The 17889-nt window shown below is 48.4% G+C and overlaps 1 protein-coding gene across 6 annotated transcripts in view; it reads left to right on the forward strand.

Annotated features, from left to right (window-relative positions):
- The window catches only part of RUSC2 (RUN and SH3 domain containing 2), a 57036-nt gene that overhangs the window by 7236 nt on the left and 31911 nt on the right, over positions 1–17889 (forward strand). The window contains exons 1-2 of one of the 6 annotated variants that reach the window (XM_033085177.2): positions 1221–1332; positions 14380–14482. The gene's annotated coding sequence lies outside the window, so the exon portion shown is untranslated. Of the gene's footprint in view, positions 1–1220; positions 1333–12426; positions 12631–14118; positions 14483–17889 lie in introns of those variants that run through there. The other 5 variants (XM_033085176.2, XM_033085175.2, XM_033085181.2 and 2 more) reach the window with 5 other exon arrangements.

Below are 17889 nucleotides of genomic sequence, written 5' to 3' on the forward strand. Positions count from 1 at the left end.
TCCTTGTTCTTCCCTGCCAGTTTCACCCAGAGGTCACTGGTCTGAAGCTGTATTCCTGCCTGGCCAAAGGCATGTAGGCAGTGCCTGCTGTGCTATGGAATGTCCTGAAACTCCTTCCCAGCCTCTCCCTAAGATCTCCCAAGGCTCATTTAACGGGCAGTGGTTGAAACCAGCAAACCTCTCCTCTGCTGCTGGTTTTAGTTGAAGGCACAGTGGAGGGAAGGACCCTGAACCCTTTGACACCTTGCTTCTTAACTGTGAGGTGAGCTCAGCTGGTTAGAGCATGGTGCTAATAATACCAAGGTTGTGGCTTTGACCCCTAAATGGGACATTCACTTAAGGGTTGGACTTGATGATCCTTGTGGGTGCCTTCCAATTCAGAATAGACTGTGATGCCAACCTAGTCCCTATCCCCCATGTTCTGTGTCTGCTGCAAATGCAGCTGCAGTACAGTTTGTAAATTACCCTCAGATGGCAGGGAAAGAAGAATCCTGACAGGAGGTACAAAGATGTTGAACTGGGGAGAGGGGTGAGTCTCGAAGATGTGGAGACCCAGAGCCTGGACAACAGGAGTGGGTCCTAGCAGGTGAATATAGCAACGCTCCAATCAGCTTTTCTCCCTGGTGTGGTGGGCTGCTGTGGTGCTCTGCACACAGAGACAGATGGGGCTGGGGATGTCCCTGCTGGGGGGCAGGACGGGAAGTTGGATCAGTTTGCATTTGCTGGGGTGTAGTGCAGATGGAGCTTAGGATCTGATGGAGAGTGTGGAATTGGGGTCTCCCGTCGCTGGTGGTCACTTCACCCCATGGCTTCCCCTCCCAGCCCCTGTCCGAGCAGGCAGGCAGAGCATCCATCCCGCACAGCCCTGCCACGCTCGCTGTGCCTGCTGTAAATGGCTCTGTGTAACACGAGCTGCATTTCTGCCATAGCCCTCTCCTGTGTGCATCTGTATTTGCACTGGGGCTTTCATTAGCAGTCTGGCCCTCGCTCCTCTCCTGCCCACACGCTCCCTGAGTGAGACCCTGGCACCGCTGTGCCTGAGGGGGGGCAGTGGCTGCCAGCAGGAGGAATTCCAGCTCCTGTCTGGAAGAAGTGCCTTGTCATCTTGCCTGTTGCCCGCCATCCTGCATCAACAGGGGAGCAGCCGGTGGAGACTCCTGCAGCACGGCTCGCTGATCCCTGGGCCGGCACGGGGACAAGCTGGGTTTGCTCTGGATTATCGCTGGCTCTGCATGCTGTGTCCCTGCTGTGCTTCTCATGCCAGTGCTGCTGCACTCGGCTTCCAGCTGTGGTGAGGCGAGCCCACGTCCTGGGGTGGTTCTGTGTGGCAAGGTAGGAGCTGATCCCTTCTGTTTGTTCTGCTGAAAGTGATGTGGCCACTCCTGCCCCTGTACAGCATGTGTCAATCAGTGGGTTTATTTTGCGTTGTTCTGTAGCTCTGATAGACAGTCAGTATGCTGCTCAGCCTGTAGCCTCTCTCTCCTGCAGAGAAAGAAGATGTGTATATCCATTTTATTTTTACCTATGTACTGGAAAAATCAAACCTTTCTGCTTCAAGATGGATTCTTATCTTCTCTATCTTGTCTGTTCTCATGCAGCATCCTGTAGATGTTCTTCAGGTCTTGTCACCTGCTTCTCCAGGAGATGTGAGAGTAGAGGGCAGTCTGATGTGTCTTGGGAGAAAGGGGGCGGGAGGAGAAACTCTCTGAAGACAAAAATCAAGGAAGTTCGGTAGGCTCGGAAATGACTTTAGAGAAGTTATTTTTAACCCAGAAAATCAGACAAGGGAAGAGCCTCTTTTCCTTGAATAGTCTCAAAAGGGTGGTTTGCTTTTGATTTTTTTTTCCTTTAGTGCTTTAGGGCACACTGTTTTGATATGGAAAGGCCTGAGGCTGCTGCTGTCCCTAGGGATAAAGGACAGTCAGTCTTGTTAGTCTGGTGCCTCCTTTCCAGTGCACCCTGCTGACATTTAGCACTTCACCTTCCCCCACCCCTGCACACCTTTACTACTGCCACATTGGGAAAAGAGGTGATCACCAAGAAACCCAATCCCTGGTGGATTTCCCTGCTGCAGCCAAGGAGAGATAAAATAGGAAGGCATCAGCATTTTCTGTGTTTAGGCACAACTGTTCCTTTTTTAGTCCACAGCAGCTGGGATGTGCGCTCAGCCATCCATCTTCCCCAAGCCTAATGCACCTGGGCTTCCCTCCCATATGGACAGGAGCCTGTCTCCTCAGCAGGACAGGCAGGGATACCAGGCCTCCTCCAGTCCTCCTTCTGAGGACTACCCCAAACAGAAAACCATGTTTTAGGGTCCCGCTGTATCCCTGTGAGGAGGATAAAGGGGTGCTCTAGCTTTCCCCAGCATATCCTGCAGTGCTGCCAGTGGGTGTATAAATAGTGCCCACAGTGTACTATTTTGGTGACAAGCTCTTCCCAGGATTCATCCAAAGAGTTATGTGAGCAAGTGTTAAAAATAACACCAAGCCCTGCCCAAGTGCTGGCGTCATTTCAGCCAAAGTGTTGGGAATCTTCCACAGAGAGCAGTGTTGGACCCTTGGTGGGGGGCAGCAGGAGGGGGTCCAGAACAGCTTCCCATGTTTTTCTCCTCTTGCTGTCCTGCTGACTACACAGGGCTGTGACCCTCAGCTTCAGCAGATGTGCTGATCACCAAGAAAGTGTGAGACTTCCACTTATAATTAGGTTATTTGCCACTGGGCTTTCCCTGTGTGTTCTGAGTATTATCGCTGAGTCTAATGAGAGGGACAGGAAATTTAATCTGGCTTTAATCTAGCCTGCTGCCAGGTCCCTGCTGGTGGCCAAAACTTGCTGCCTCATTAAAGGTTTTGGGCTGTAGAATGGGTTTTGGAGGCATTCTGGTTCTGATTTAGGTTTATCTTGAGTACAGTTTAACTGGGGAAAGGATATTAAATCTTTGTGTTACATTATGGCTGTGGCTCTTTGACATTCTTGGCATCCATATAAATGAGAACTTTATCCCAAATTCTGCCCTGTTTATGGTGTAGTTGGTGTCTATAACTGAGAAGTGGACCACACAGCAGAGACATTTGGGGAGCCTCGCTCCTTGAGCTGTGCAGCCAGAGCAGGGTGCACCATCTCACTGTGAAGCTGGAGCTGTGGTTTGTTCCCCTCAGGCTGGGTTTTGCTTGTTGTTGGTCAGGTTCTATGCTGGTTATGCAATTCAACTGCTATCACGCTGCAGCAGCATCATGCTGTGTGCTGGAAGGCAGGAGACCTCCGTGGAAGGCAGCAGACCTCACTGAGTCCTTGTGCTCACATAGCTCACAAAAAGGGGTTCATGCGTCTTGAGGGGTTCATGCTCAAAGAAGCCCTGTCTGAAGAAAGAGCTAATGCCTCTTGCAGATGGATAATGTGGCTCTGCTCTGGCCTGGTCGCATATGGGATGTAGAAGCCCTTGTGGGAGTAGAGCACCCACTGCTTAGTTACACAGCTTAATGCATGAAGCCTCACACACAGGAGAGGAGAAAGAGGTGAGATGTCCTCTGGCTGCAAATACAGGGGCAAAGCTGTTTGCTCTGAGTTGATAGCAGCAGTGTCATGGACAGAGATCTTTCAGATGCTGGAATTCAGGATGACAGCATAAATCCCCCTTTATAGCTCCTTGTCCCCCCCATGTTTGCATCCCCAGATACGTCAGTTCCAGTTTCTGGCTTTGTAGAGGAAGGGCTGGATGGTTACAGCTGGACTTGATGATCTTAGAGTTCTTTTCCAACCTAAATGATTCTGTGGTTCTGTAGCCTTTGAGCACTTTCAGAAGGGCTGCATTTATTTTAAGCTGAAAGAGGGTTGCTGTGAAAGCAGCAGGCATGTGAAAATTGCTAAAAAGGGTTGCAAGAGCTGTTGGACACTCTATGCTTCACCTCCTCTGATATGAGATTACTAATTCTGGCAGATGTTCCCAGGGATGGAAAGCAGGTTCTGTTCAAACATCATGACCAAGCATTTTCCCTGGCTGTTGCATTGAGAACGAGTGAGAGAGCAGAGCAGATGCTTGGCTTCTGGCTTGGTCTGTTGTATCTCCATTACTCCATCATCCTTGCCCTCCTACCTTTTGGCTGGTCTTCTCTCTTTGAGACCCACAGGCTGGGTGTGTGCACAGGATGGAGTGCTTTCTTAGGCGTGTGTTGAGAGCACAGGCTTCAGAATTGTCCGGACATGGAAGGACGTCATGGAGATGAAAAGCATGTTTCTGTTTCTCCAGTAACGTGCTCTGGGCAGTCAGACCTTCATCAGGGGCTTCCTGCTCCTCAGTTATTCTGTTCCTTCCTGCTGCTGTCCCATGTCCAGCCAACAAAGAGCTCTCTGAGTCACTGTGGTGGCTGCTTATTATGAGGCCTCAGCCAAGGCTCTGTGTATCATCATATATTACAGAGCTCCTGAGGGCTCCTGTAGGGCTCTTTCCACCCTGGCATGTTCTTGTTCCTCTGACTGGATTGTGTCTGGAGTGTGTGTTGTCCTTGTCTTGTTTGTTGTCCTTAAGCACCTCTTTGCTGGATGTTTCTTGATAGTTTCCTAATAGTTCTTCAACCTAGAATAGCCTTCCAGACTATTCTCTGGTAGTCTCTGCGGTGCCAGAGACACACACCAGGGATTCCAGGAATTCCTGAAGTGCCAAAATGTCTCCATGGGGAATGTGTGGAGTGGTCTGCCCCAGCTCTTTCATCTGTCTCACAGGAGGCTGAGCCCTGTTTCAGTCTGCCCGACGAATCCAAGCTTGGCACATTTGTCAGCCATCTCCTGTGACCTGCTTTGCCTTCGTGGCCTGCCTCACCACTGCTGCTTGGGCTTTACCTCTGCCAGCTTTCAATTTCTATTTTAAAGAACAGGATTTCCTCCCACACACAGATCCCCTTTATCCCTATAGCGTTTCCTTCACTGGGGGTCTTTCTCCAACCTGAGCGAAATCGTTGCCCACAGCCAGCAAATTTCCCACTTCTGGCTCTGTGTGCCTGTCTGCATGTGGGATGGCTGCCTGTTGTTTGAATGTGACTTTTGGAGGAGGTAGGCCTTGCACAACTTGCACAGCAGCTGGAGCTGCGAGTTAAGACTCTTTGTGTTAATTAAATGTACACCGATAAGCACATGCAGCCACAAGGTTGCTTAATCATGGGCTGACCTGACATGGAGACCTTGAATACAGCTGACTGATGATCCATGACAGCTTGCCCTGGTAGATGGGAAGGTGTTCATAATAACCAGAGAGAAATTCAGAAGGGTTCTCAGCTGTGACCAAGGATTGTCACCAACAAGACCGAATTCTTGAGGAGAAGGACTCTTCACTGTGGTGGATGAAAGGGGATGAATCCACTGGCTGAAAGCTCACACAAAACATATTCTGCTTTGGGAAAAAATACATCTGGAGTATGTTTTTAACAGTCAGGTGGATTAGCAGCCACATCAGCTGGCACAGGATGCTTTTCTACTCTCAGCTGCACCTGTGTTTTTGCTGTGTCTTTCCAGGAGCGTGTTTGTGTTTCTCCAGGTATTCTGCCTCACAGAATAAATTGCTCTTAGCTTTTGATCCTGCATTAGAGGCTTCCTGTTCCTCTGAGTCAAACAGAAGTCACACGACAGTAAGACCTCCAAAAGCCATGCAGTAATGGACTTGGGCTATGCCATTCTTGGGTTTCTTTATTTAATCTCTGGAATCTCCCACTGATCAGGACATTAACTGCTGCATCCTTCATTTTTAGCAATCCAGTCCCTTCCTTCTAGCCATGAGTTGACCAAGATTGTAACATGGGCATTTGTTTTGCAGTAAAGTTGGAAAAATATATTGTTTCCAATTTTTAGCAGTAAGAGCCTGTGAAGATTAGCAGGGGTGCATGTCTCTAAATAAGTAAAGAGCTTCTGAGATATACAAGACCTTGGAAAGTTTTAAGAAAACCAATCTACCTCCATCCTGTTATGCATTTTTGGTGGAATAGTGAATGATGAGTTTTATCTGTTACACCTGATGTCTAACCTCAGCTCCATTGTGTGGCCCTCAGGGATCCTCTTATTGTTGCTGAGGATGTGAAGAGCACCTTGTCCACTTGATTTTGGCAGTGGCCTTTTGTACATTTTGCAACTGCTTTAATGTACCCCCTGGTTTTCCCCTGAGAAGTAACCCAGTTGCTTTCTGTGCTTTTTTCCATGTTGTCTTCAATCTCTCAGCAGTTTGTCCATTTATGCTACATCCATGAGCTGTGTGCCGGTGTGGGCAGAGGGGAAGGACGACTCCAAGTCTTGCGCATGCAAGACATGTCTATTCATACAGCCCTACATATTGCTTGCCTGCTTGAAAGCAAAGTGCCACTATTGCTCGAGCTCTGCCTGTGATCTGCAGTTACCACAGATCCCTTCTGAGTGAGCAGGTCATGCACGTGATTAAGGATGGGGATGTGCAGTCCGTGCTGTGTGAGGTGTTAGGTGATGGCTGTAATTTATGTCAATTTGTTGTTTGCATATTGACCTTATCCCTTCGTCTAACAGTGCTGTAGACAGCACAGGTGAAGAGTAAGAGACAACTGCTCCATCTGAGAGCCAGCAGGTGAATGTACAAGTGGTGGACAGAGTCTGAGGAAGTTTTCAGTGGTCCTGTTCCCTTTCCCCTTTACAGCTTTTCTGGGTGCCTGCTGGGATGGGGTGCTCAGGAGCCCAGGCAGTCTCTTGTGTTGCACTGGAGCCCTGTGCCTGCCAATATTGTGCTTTTCTGTTGCTGCTGATAGGTGGGGATGGAGTGAATCTGCAAGTGTCTTTTAATCACAAAGTGCTTTGCAACTGCCGAGACACTGCTCTATTTGACAGTAAAGCATAGCCAGCTGGGGCAGGTAACAGTGCAGAGCAGCACTGTGTGTCCAGTTTGGGTGGTAATTGGAGAAACTTAGAGGGAAAATGAATATAAACAACCATAACTGATATCATATGTCTCTAATAAATCAGCCAGTGGTTATGTATTCCCTGGGCTTCGTTGCAGAGTGGAGTGGAAATGTCTGAGAGCTGGAAGGTCTGTTGGGAACTTTCTGTTCTTTGTGGAGAGATCGCTCTGTCTGACTTTTGCTGTTGCTCAGAACGGGGATGGCGAGGAAGGACTTTGGCACGTGCAGAGTGATGTTAATGCAGGTTTTCTGCGTGAATCATAGGGTCGTAGAATGGTTTGGGTTGGAAGGGACCTTACAAAGATCATTTAGTTCCAACCTCTCTGCCCTGGGCAGGGAAATTCAGAACAGTTTTCATACTTACTGTTGCCTTGGAAAACTGAAATGTTTATGACTCAGTCTTTGAGCGAGAGGGCAGGAGGGTTTTTTCCATTCTTGGATGGGGCCTCTTGTGCATCCAACAGTGATGTTTTTCTTCTCCTCTGATTGCCCTTTCCCTGCTTCATCCCTTCCATTGCAGTTCCTGTGAACCGAGCCTCGTGTGCAGTGCAGTCACCCTCACTTTGAGTCAGCCCAGCCATGCCCCTGGAGTGGGAAGAGAATGTCACTTTGCTGCACATCATGGGAACCATAAGCAGTCACCGTCCTCGAGCGGTGCGTGCTATGTACACAGTGAACCATTTCAGGGCTGCAGATTCAGCTCAGCCCTGCAGCTTTTCATCTGCTCAGTTGGAAGTACATTATTTTTATTTGAGGTCAGAATGCAGCAGTGCTGTGGGTGCCAAGTTCACCAGCCCCAGTGTTTTATGTTATGTGGCAATTTAAGGCTTTCCTCATGGCAGTGGGGAGCTATTAAGTTATTGTGAAACTAGTTATTTAGGTAAGTGATGCTTTAAGGGCAGCATTGATCCTGTTTTGAAAACCGATTTTAATAGGAGTGAAGCCAATAGCACCTTAATATCCACTGTTACCATGGCTGCTCAAAGTGATTGTTTGCCAGATTAAAAGGCACTTTTTAAAAATTTTTTATTTGTTTTAATAATACCCTTTCTGCTTCTTTTGCCAAGGCTTTGACTGGTGAGAGTTTATATTCCCAGTCAGTGTATCATCAATATCTGAGTGAGTGCTTGAAGAAACAGCTTTGCTCTTACAGCTGAGCTCCTACTTCAAACATCCTGAAACCTCAGTCTAGATCAGCTATGTCCAGGCTTTGCTTTAATTCAAGATTTTCTGTGCAGCTTTATGAGCCTGGTTTATCAGATTGAAGCAGAGCCTTCAGACATAATTCAGGAGCTGCTCTGCTGTTTGTGTTCTGGTTTCCCTCTGCCTAGAGACATTCAGCTATTTTTTGTGCTCATGCTTGGGCAGTACTGAGAATTAGGAGTAGAAGATGAGCACTGAGAATTGGACTGTAGGGTCATTTCTCCCTTTCACTCAGAATTCCATGTGAGTCACATCTCCCTGTTACCCCAGCCTCCTTTGGGTACAAACACACTGGAATCCTGGGCTGGAAGGGACGGGAGACAGACAGCTGGTTGTGGGCAGAGTTTGGTTTTCCCATAGATGCCTCAGTAGTCTGGAGGTATGTGGAACTGAGCCCAGCCCTGGCGGAGCTGTGCCAGCACCAGCCCTATCTGGGAGTTGTGACTTTTTATGGAGCTTGTGAGGGCCTCTGTTCCTGAGCAGTGAAGCATCTAGGAGAGATTTGACCTCAGTGCTGGAAGCTGGGAATTCACATGGTGATTAGGATGGAGGAGCCCCCTTGCCCAGTATGATTTTTCTAGAAATGATTGCAGGTGGCCAGCAAAGGCAGGGAGCAGGACAGACAAGTATGCTATCCTGTGTATTTGTTCCGGGACATTTGCTAGAATTTGTTTGTTTAATAACCTGAAATGAAGCTCTCAAGTGCTTGTCCTGCCTCCGTTTAATCCGTGTGTAATTCTTCCGTTCCTAGTACTCTTTGAGAGCTGAGGCAGTAAGCAGACTCGAGGAAGATAGCAGGAATGTTGAAAGAGGAACTACTGCTCTGAAGGGAAGTTGTTAGTGGAGATCAGCCTCAAAATGGAAGCTTTTCAATACATGAAATAATGCTCTGTGCATCAAAAGGTAAGACTTCGATAGTGATTATTTCCTAAAGACACACAACTAAGGAAACATCATCAGAGGCTGTTCAGTATTATTCAGCAGGAAAAGCTGGGATTATTCCCTAAGAAATAGTACAGGTGGGAACTGGAGAGTCCAAAATTGCATGGTTGCATGCCTGAGAAATGAGCAAGAACTTCAGCTCCATCTGGGAGCACACTGGGGGAAAGTGACAGTGGGGAGAAAACTCAGGGTCTCAGAGTGGTGTTCAGGATAACTTTGAGCATCTAACATGATGTAGCCATGGAAAAGATCCATGTCATCCAATGTGGCACATTGGACAAAGCATTTCTAGCAGAGATAGGGAAATTTTAGCATATTAAGGCATGGGAGGCCTTGCTTGGAAGACTGTGAATGTTTCCAGTCACTCTCTGAAGGCTGTGTGCAAACTGGGTTGGAGTGTGGGTATGATCAAAGAAATGGAAAGCTTACCTAATGTGAAGTGATTAGAGAATTCAGATGATATGACTTTAGACACAGACTGGATAAATGCTGACGTTAAAGCTCATTTTAGGAACATGAGTGAATAGGGGTGAGCTGTGCATGGATAAAGATAAGCTGGAAATTCAGAGAATGTTCTTAAACATCAGAGGACTGAACTTGGGGAATTAATTCTGTTGGAAGACAGTTAGCAAGCAACAAGAAATGTCCAACTTTTTTGAAACAACAGAAGCAATTTTCTCCTTTGAAGCCATTTCCTCATTCGGAGGTGTGGCTCCTGCCTTGGGTTGCAAGCCCTGAAGAAATCAGTACTGCTGTTGTGGGCAGTGGGCAGGGCTCACTGGGACACAGGGTTATCTTCGTGGGCTGGTGAAGTTGGATTGTCTTTGGCTGTCAAAAACTCGTAGGACTCCTGTGCCTCTGTCCTCAGTTCCCCTTGGAAACAGGCTCAGTGTGGATTGGTTAGTGATCCCCCAGGGAAATGCGAGGGCTAAGGGCAGGCATTTCCACTGGGCTAACATATGTTTTTATCAGTCTGCCTGGATTTTTGACCCCTCGTTCAAAAGCTCCTGTATGTTCCCACTGAGCAGAGAAGATGTCGAGTGTATGTCGATAATGATCAGCCTGTATTGATCTCTGTGTGTCAGAGGGATGGTGTTTGACCTTGAAGGAATGGGGAATTATTTTAGTTTTCCTTTATTAGAATTTTTATGAAGTTTCATCATCTGCTTTTCTGTTGGCTCCTGTTTTCTGATTCCCCCTTGCTCCAGTTGAGCAGACCCATGCTTTTAGTTCAACTCTGACCAGCATTCCTCTCTGTGGCATTTCCCAAACAGCCTGGATAGTTTTGGTTGCCATGGGATTTAGATTTCTGACACAAACAATGGGCAAGCAGGGTGGGAAGAGTCTGAGCTGCTTTGGCCTTGCCTCCTGAGCACTTGGGAAAGAGTGAAGATGTCCCTGTGGCCGTGGTACAGTTGTGGCCAGAGTGTGTATCCTGGGCATGTTCCTGCTGTTGCACCTGCAGTTAGCAAGGCACAAGTTTTCTGCTGTGATGGAGAGCTTGCTATTGCTTGTACCACCTTCTGTTTGCTTGAGAGGCATGGACACACTGAAGGTAATGAGGGACTGGTCAAAGTGCCACCCTTGGGGAAGAGGTGGCAGACAGCTCCCTTTGCTGGGTACAGCTGTGAGCTGGAGGCAGCAGCTGGGGCTGCCTGACAGTTTTGAGGGTGGTCAGGTTGTGCCCCACCCGAGAGGGTGAGGACTGACCTGTCCCAGCGTAGTGCTTGATGTCAGAGCTACAGCCCAGAGAGCTGATTGGAATCTGGGGCTGAGCTGTTTCCAGCTCATGCATCACTGGAGCAGCTTTGCAGCAAATAGGTGGGAGGCTGGGTCAGCTGGTGGGTGATGTTACTGCACAATTGCAGCAAAAGTGGAATGTGTTCTTGTTCTTCTTGTGGGTGTGTGCTGACCTTAGCAGCCAAAAATTCCTGCATGGTGTATGAAGGAAGAAGCCCAGGCCCAAGACCAAAATGTGTTGGGCTTTCTAACACCCAGTTGATCTGTTTGTGACCTAGCTGTTGTCAGCAAGAACTCCAGGTACATGTACAGCTGATGTCCAGTGTGAGTGCAGTACCTGTGGCTCCCTCAAAGTGGTAAGCTTTGCTGCAGCCCAGGACTGGGAGGAAGATGTGCCTCCTTACTGGAATTCACAGGTAGGAGATTGTGTTGTGCATTCAGTTCTGACAGCCCTGGAACAAGGGGTAAGGAGATGAGATGGCAGAAATCTTGTCTGACGTTTGGGATGCTTGTGGACAGTGAGGCTGACATTACTTGATAAGGAATTTTCTCCTGCCAGGCTGCCTACACTGCAGAGTGCTGGAGTCTGTGGGAAGCACCTATCCCTAACTGCCCAGGTGAGGCAAGGTGGGAACTCCTGTTACTGTGGGGGCAGGCATGTCTTGACACCTCTATCTCTCTCACTTTCCTTCTCCAAGGAATACAATCACCAGCCTGCAGAATCCTGCTCCCTCCTTGCATGACACTGTGGAGTCAGCCGTGCTCCTCTTTTTGCACTGACTCATCTCTGTGATCAAACAGAAGTCATCTCCTAGAAGACAGGCTGCGAGAAGGAGCTTTGTTCTCCCGTATTAGCGCTGAGATCTCCTGCTGCCTGCCAAGCTTTGGGACAGGCATCAGTTCCTAGCACTGTTGCTGGGCGAGGCAGATCGGGGAGGGAGATGCGACAAAGGGTGTGTGCTGCAGAGGGTCGAGGCCATGTGAGTTTGAGATCTAGGTAGCGTGCAGAATGTATTCTGGGGAGGAGGGTACATACGTTTATGTTGGGAACAGATATGTAAATAGGAATGTTTCTTCGGGAACCCCTTGTCTGCTTCATTGCTCTGTCTGATTTTAAAGAAAATTCCCCCCTGACTCCGTCTGCTCTGGTGTGTGTGTCTGCTACAGCAGACCAACACTGCTGTCAGTGAATTGGTTAATGCCAGTGTCCTGTAGCAGGGGCAGGGATGAAGGGTAGCACTCAGCCTGCCAGCATTTATACCTCCTGGCGTCAGCATTGGCAATGCTTGTGGACTGGGGAGGGCACCGAAATAGTTTCCATTCTCCTCTCTGCTGTGGGAATGAGTCTTCTGGGTAACAAATGCTCCTTGTTCTGCACAGAGCTCCACAGCTGAAACTCTCCATCTCTTTCCTCGCTGTTGCTCCCTGACTGTCCCAGCTGAAGGGGCTGGAGATGTCTGCCTGAGCCTGCCTTAATTAACACTGACAGTACAATGGGACTGACCATACGGGGGTCCTGGGGCTGCACAGTAATGGGAGCACAGTAAATAGTCTCATTTACAGCAGCTTGGTTGGAACAGAGCCTGCCAGGACTGGCTTTCTGCTCGCTGTAATGGCCAGGCATGGAGGTAGGTCCCTCACTCCTGCATCCTCCCAGGGGTTTGTCCCTGCCTCTTGAACAGGACCAGCTGGTGGAGTGGGTCCAGAGCACCCCAGGAAAGGCAGGCAGTGGGCTGGGGAGCACGAAGTGCTGCTGACAGGACGGATACATTGGCTTGTTGGGAAGGACCTGACCTGTGCAGCCTCTGGGACTGGTGGAGGGATCGTTCACTGTGGTTTGGAGGTGAGTAGCAGAGCTACATCTGTGGTGCTGGCTCCAGTGCACTGCAAACAGGCTGCACTGCCTACAGCCCCAAGGCCCTTACTCTTTTCCCAGTGGAATGGTCTCTTTGCACTGGGGGGAGTCCTGGACTCCTGCCTCTAAAGCCCTTGGTAGGAGCCACACCCCAGCCCCATGGTTTTATGTGAGAAACCTGATTTAAATGATACTTGAAGAGATATTTTAAAAGTTTCTGGTGTTCTTGGATCTCAGGTAATTGGCAGCCACTTCCAGTAATAAGTCTAACATTTTTCTGTCATAGCTTTTACGTTGATGTCTCCAGAGGCAGAGGCTTCTGTAAAGTGTTATATTGTCTAAGGCTGTTGTATTTGTGTTATTTGTTTGCTGCTTTGTGTGCATCATGGCATAAAGTAAAAAGTACTCAGTCATGTGGCAGTTATTAATTCCTTAGAATTTTGTGTTTGTGTGATAATTTTACCCCTTCTTTGCCTTGCTCTGATCTGCTCTCTTCCCACAGAGCCTAAGTTTAGGAGGCTGGGGTTCACAGGTTTTGCTTTTTCCAGTGTGGATTCTCCAATTTGTGAGCTGTGCTTGGCACTACAGAGGGCTGTAGGCACAGGGCTGGATGAGAGCAGGCAGTAATGTGAGTGGTCCCTTCAGGATGGATGCTGCTCCAGTGCTAGAAACATCTGCCCTGGCACAGCACAGGCCAGAGCACAGCCTAGTTTCTGATGTGTGTGGTTATGCCCCAGAGGGTAGAAAAGCAAAAGTAGCCACATTTGTCCCTTGCACACCTACTCTGCCTATGGAGCAAATTCCATCACCACTTCTCACCAGCTGCCTCTGTTGAAAAGAGATATGGAAAACTCCTTCCAAATCGGAAGACAACCTGAGCTTTGCAGGTGGTGACCCCCCTGTTTCAGGTAGGAGGATCTGTTATGGGTTGCTTTGCCAAGATGCTGGGGTCTAGCCTAGATAATGGGCAGTGTTTTAATCACAAACTGCAGCTAAGAGTTGGTGGGATCTTGATTTGAGGTCCCCTGTGAGAGCAGGGACTGCAGACATCCTGCCCCTGCCAGGTGGGTTCAGCGCTGTGGGGAGTGCTGGTGGTTACATCTTACTCTGGAGGTAGCTGCATTTCAAGGATTCTGTACAGATACTGTTGATGAGGCTGTCTAGGGCAAGGCACTACAGAAATTTAAAGAAGCTTCAAGAAGCTTCTTGCGGTCTTCCCATCCTCCTCCTCCTATGCATTGCTTTGCAGACTGCCATTTTATCTCCAAGAGTTCTAGCTGCCATTAACAACAGTAGGAGCACTTCAGTCCCTTTTTCTTTCCTTTGCAAAGAAGGGTAAAGAGATCAGGCAGTCTGCAAAGCACACAACACTCGAAATCCAGTTTCATCACAGAATAGGATGCTGCAGTTCTGTTTTATGGCGCAGGCTTCAATCTTTTTATTTCTCCTCATGCTGCCTTCCTGATTTCCCAGTTCCTGTAAGAATCACTCCTCCATCATCCCCTCCTTTTCTGCTCCCTCCCATCCCCTGCCTTGTCTGAGGTTCCACAGGGACTGATTGCGAGCTGGAGCGGCAGTGCTGTGGGCATGCTTGCTCCTTCACACGCAGCAACGTCACAGCAGCAGCAGCAGGAGCATCAGAGATGTGATTGCGCAGACCCTCTGCATTGCCAGGGATGCAGCTGTGAAGGAAAAAAAAAAAAATGAAAAAAAAAATTGACTCTGTGTTTCCCACAGCATCCTGGTGAGAGCACGGAGCCTTCTGGAATCTGAGCGCTCAGGAGTGCCGGAGCAGAGCGTCTTCACTGTCAGCAGACGGGGAGCAAAGGATCTGTGCAAGGTGAGGTGGACAGATTATTGGGGTGGGTGTCAGTGGTGCTGTTGGTTTTCGGGCCGCTCGGCTGGATGATGCCAGCTAGCTGATGAAGCTTGAGGATTTTAGGGCTGCTTTGTCTCTTGAGAGGCTGCATTGCTTTGGAGCTGACTGTCATGGATGTGAGCGAGCGAGGAGGCTGTGGCTGCTGCGTGTTTGTCCATTGTAGCTGTGAAACAGCAGTTGTCAAGTCCGGGGCTGGCTGTGCAGAGGCGAGTCGTGCTTCACCGTGGCAGTGCCCCCGCACAGCTCTCCATTGTGCCTGCCATGACAGCGAGCCCACACGGATTGTTGTGGTCCATACTCTCCGTGCATCCCTGGTGGTGATGCTGCTGTGCAGCTCAAAAGCTGTTTTGACAGACAGCGCTTCCATGAAAAGCCAGAGACAAAGGGCTCAGACAGAGAAAAGGTCGCTGTCACTGTGGCTTTTGCCTTCTTTTTTTTGGCTTTTATTTTTTTTTTCTTCCCCCCCACCCTAAATAGTGGTAAATCATTTGTTCAAAAGGCATTAGGCTAAATATCATGGCATGTAAAACCCTGTCCTTCTGCTAAGCGATACACGGGCTCTGTGCAGGCTGGAATCCTTTGTGTTGCCAGGGTGTGTCTGTGCTGGCTGTGTAAATGGATGCTTTCTCCCTGTCTCTTTTCACGGATCAGATGAGAAAGGTTATCTAGGAATGGAGGAATTACTGCTTTTAATTACTGAAATGAGGGGTCCAGGCTGGGTACCAGTTACTGGAGCTTAATTACACGGTCTTGTTATAGCCAAATCCCTCTTTTCCCTCCCCGCCTTCCTTCTTCTTCATCCCTCCCCCACCCTCTGCACAAATCCTTCCATTAAACTGCCTCTGCAAATAGTAGAAGGGCTTGAACAAAGAGAAGGATGTATGTGGGATAGGGACATAGATGCTGGAGGGGCGAGGTTCAGCATGGCAGTGGGAACAATAAAGCAAAAGCATAAGAGATTGAGATTTTGGTATATGTGTTAAAGTGACGTGGCTGTAGGGGAATGTGCAAATGGAAATGGAAATGTCATAACAAAAGGAGATAATCGAATAGCAGATTCAGGCTTTCGGAGTTTTGGAAAATGCTGAGCATGTGGGGTTGCAATTGCATTATTTTGGGTGGATGTGAAGTAGATGGGAGTCACAGAATAACATATCGTACAAGGTGTGGATTGATGGGTGTCATAAAGATGTACTAGAGTACAAGGGAAGTAGAGATCTGCATTTTTATCTCCACACACCTGCAGCCTTTTATGCCAGTGTTGCTGAAGAGTGAGCTTGGCAGGTCTTACCTATTCACAAAATCTTTTTCTCATTTGCCAGTGACCCAAGAATAATTCAGACAATGCTTTTCAGGCCTATAAAGAGCAACAGGATGACAGGAAAAATGCAGATAAAATGTTAGATGTTTGGCAGAGCTGCAGAGGAACCGTGGAAAGAAGAGGCAGATGAGAGGCGTTGCAGAGCTGGGGAGCAGGTTTGGGTCAGAGACCAGTGGGAGAGCGCACAGAGGGGAAATTCATGGTTGTCATTGTCAGGGAATGCAAATGTGTTGTTTGTGTTGTCATTCTCCAGCCTCTCACTGTGCTCCCCGAGACGCTCAGTGCTGCGTGCAGCCCTGCGGGGTTTGTGGGGGTGGGGGTGATCCTCAGCACAGCTTTTTCTGCAGTAGCTCTCCGGAGGAACCATTTTGCTGCTGCAGGTTCTCATTTGGTTGCTCCCTCTCCATCCCTATGGAGTGGCAAGGCTCCACAGCCTTTTTACCTGGTGATGAGTTTCAGTGCAGGGTGCCAGGTGAGAAGGAGAGATTCCAGCAAAATCTCAAAGTGGATGTTGCTTTCTTGCAGATCGATGACAATGTCCTGGAAGCAGCACAGGGCTTTGTGAGCTGCAGCTCCTTCTCACACCTGTCGTGCTCTTGTACCTGGGAAAACCTCTCTGTGTCTCCCAAAATCTGTCCCTTTCAGGCTGATGGGAGCAGGGGGCGGGATGTCTCCTGCAGGTGTGCACCAGACTGGGTTTGTGGTGCTGCTGCAGAGCAGGTTCCTGTGGGAGGTTGGTGGTGGGTAACAGCAGCATGACTGTGTGCAGCACATCATGGGCTGGAGAACAGGGTGTGCTACAGAATGCACAGGACGCACATGCCTGTGTCAGCACGTGGAGAAAAACTCATGTATGTATGGTTTGTGCGTACAATGCTTGCCTAAAAGAATACAAAGAAGGTGATGCAGCCTCCTTCTCTGTATGGGGTGGGAATGTCCTCAGGGCATACAGGCTGTGCCTGGATAGTAGGTACCGCTCTTACAAGAACATCTGTTAAACAGTAAGAGTGCCCAGAAAATCTCTGCCTTGAGGTGCTTGAAGGATGGGCAGGAGGTTCTGATGACTGGAGCTGACTGAAATCATCCACAGGAGTGTGTCTTCCTCACTGCATCAATGCAGGTGGTGGAGATAAAGTGCAGCTGGATCTCTAGATATGAGGGACCTGGACCTGCATTGCAGAAAGTGCAGGTAGCCCAGGGGAATAAGCTGTGAACTCAGGAATGGCTTGCCCACAGCTCCATTACTGCCTGTCAGGTGTCTGAGGCTGTGAGAGCAAACAAATAACAAATTCTTAGTCCCAGACGTCTTCATTTTTTTCCAGTCTGATGTTCCTGATCAGATCAAGATCAGGATCCTGTTCAAGATCTCGTTCTGGTGTGGTTCCTGATACCCAGATAATGCTGTGACTTTTGCAACCCCTTGTTGTGCTTTGCCCTGTTTTTAATTTATTTCCCTGTCTTATTTTCCTTTGCTAATGTTTTCTGAAAGACTTATGTAATAGTAAGGGCAGGTTGATAAATCTGACATGGGTCACTTTCCCTGCCCTTGCAGAGCAGCTGCAGACTTTTACCTTTAATAATTGTCAGCCACATGGTTTCACCTTTTTCCATGCTTTCCTAATGAGTGTTTTTATCAATAATACAGTTGCCAGCTGCGATCAACCAACTATTCTTTTATTGTTCTGGGATCAAGAATATCTTGTCCTTCTGACTTGAGTGCTTTCATCTTCTTGAATTTGTTTCCTCTCAAAAGCTCATTTCCTTTTCTGCACCTTCTTCCCCCTGTATTATCAAACCCATCATTGCTGCAGCTTCAATATTCATCTTGCCAAAACAGCACTGAAGATGCTGCTTTTCTCACCTCTAATATCCCTCTTAGTGTGGTTACTCATTCAGGTTGATCAGGAGCCTTTCTCTTCTAATCTCATTTTTCTCAGTGAGTCCAGATTTTTTTTTAAACTGGAATTCAAAGTATTTTCTGCAGTACTTCTTCAAACTGTTTGTTCTTGTTGGTATTACAGCTGTTTACCCTGACACTCCAGAGATC

The sequence above is a fragment of the Catharus ustulatus genome, chromosome Z (genome assembly GCF_009819885.2).
Source record: "Catharus ustulatus isolate bCatUst1 chromosome Z, bCatUst1.pri.v2, whole genome shotgun sequence".
Classification (NCBI taxonomy): domain Eukaryota; kingdom Metazoa; phylum Chordata; class Aves; order Passeriformes; family Turdidae; genus Catharus; species Catharus ustulatus.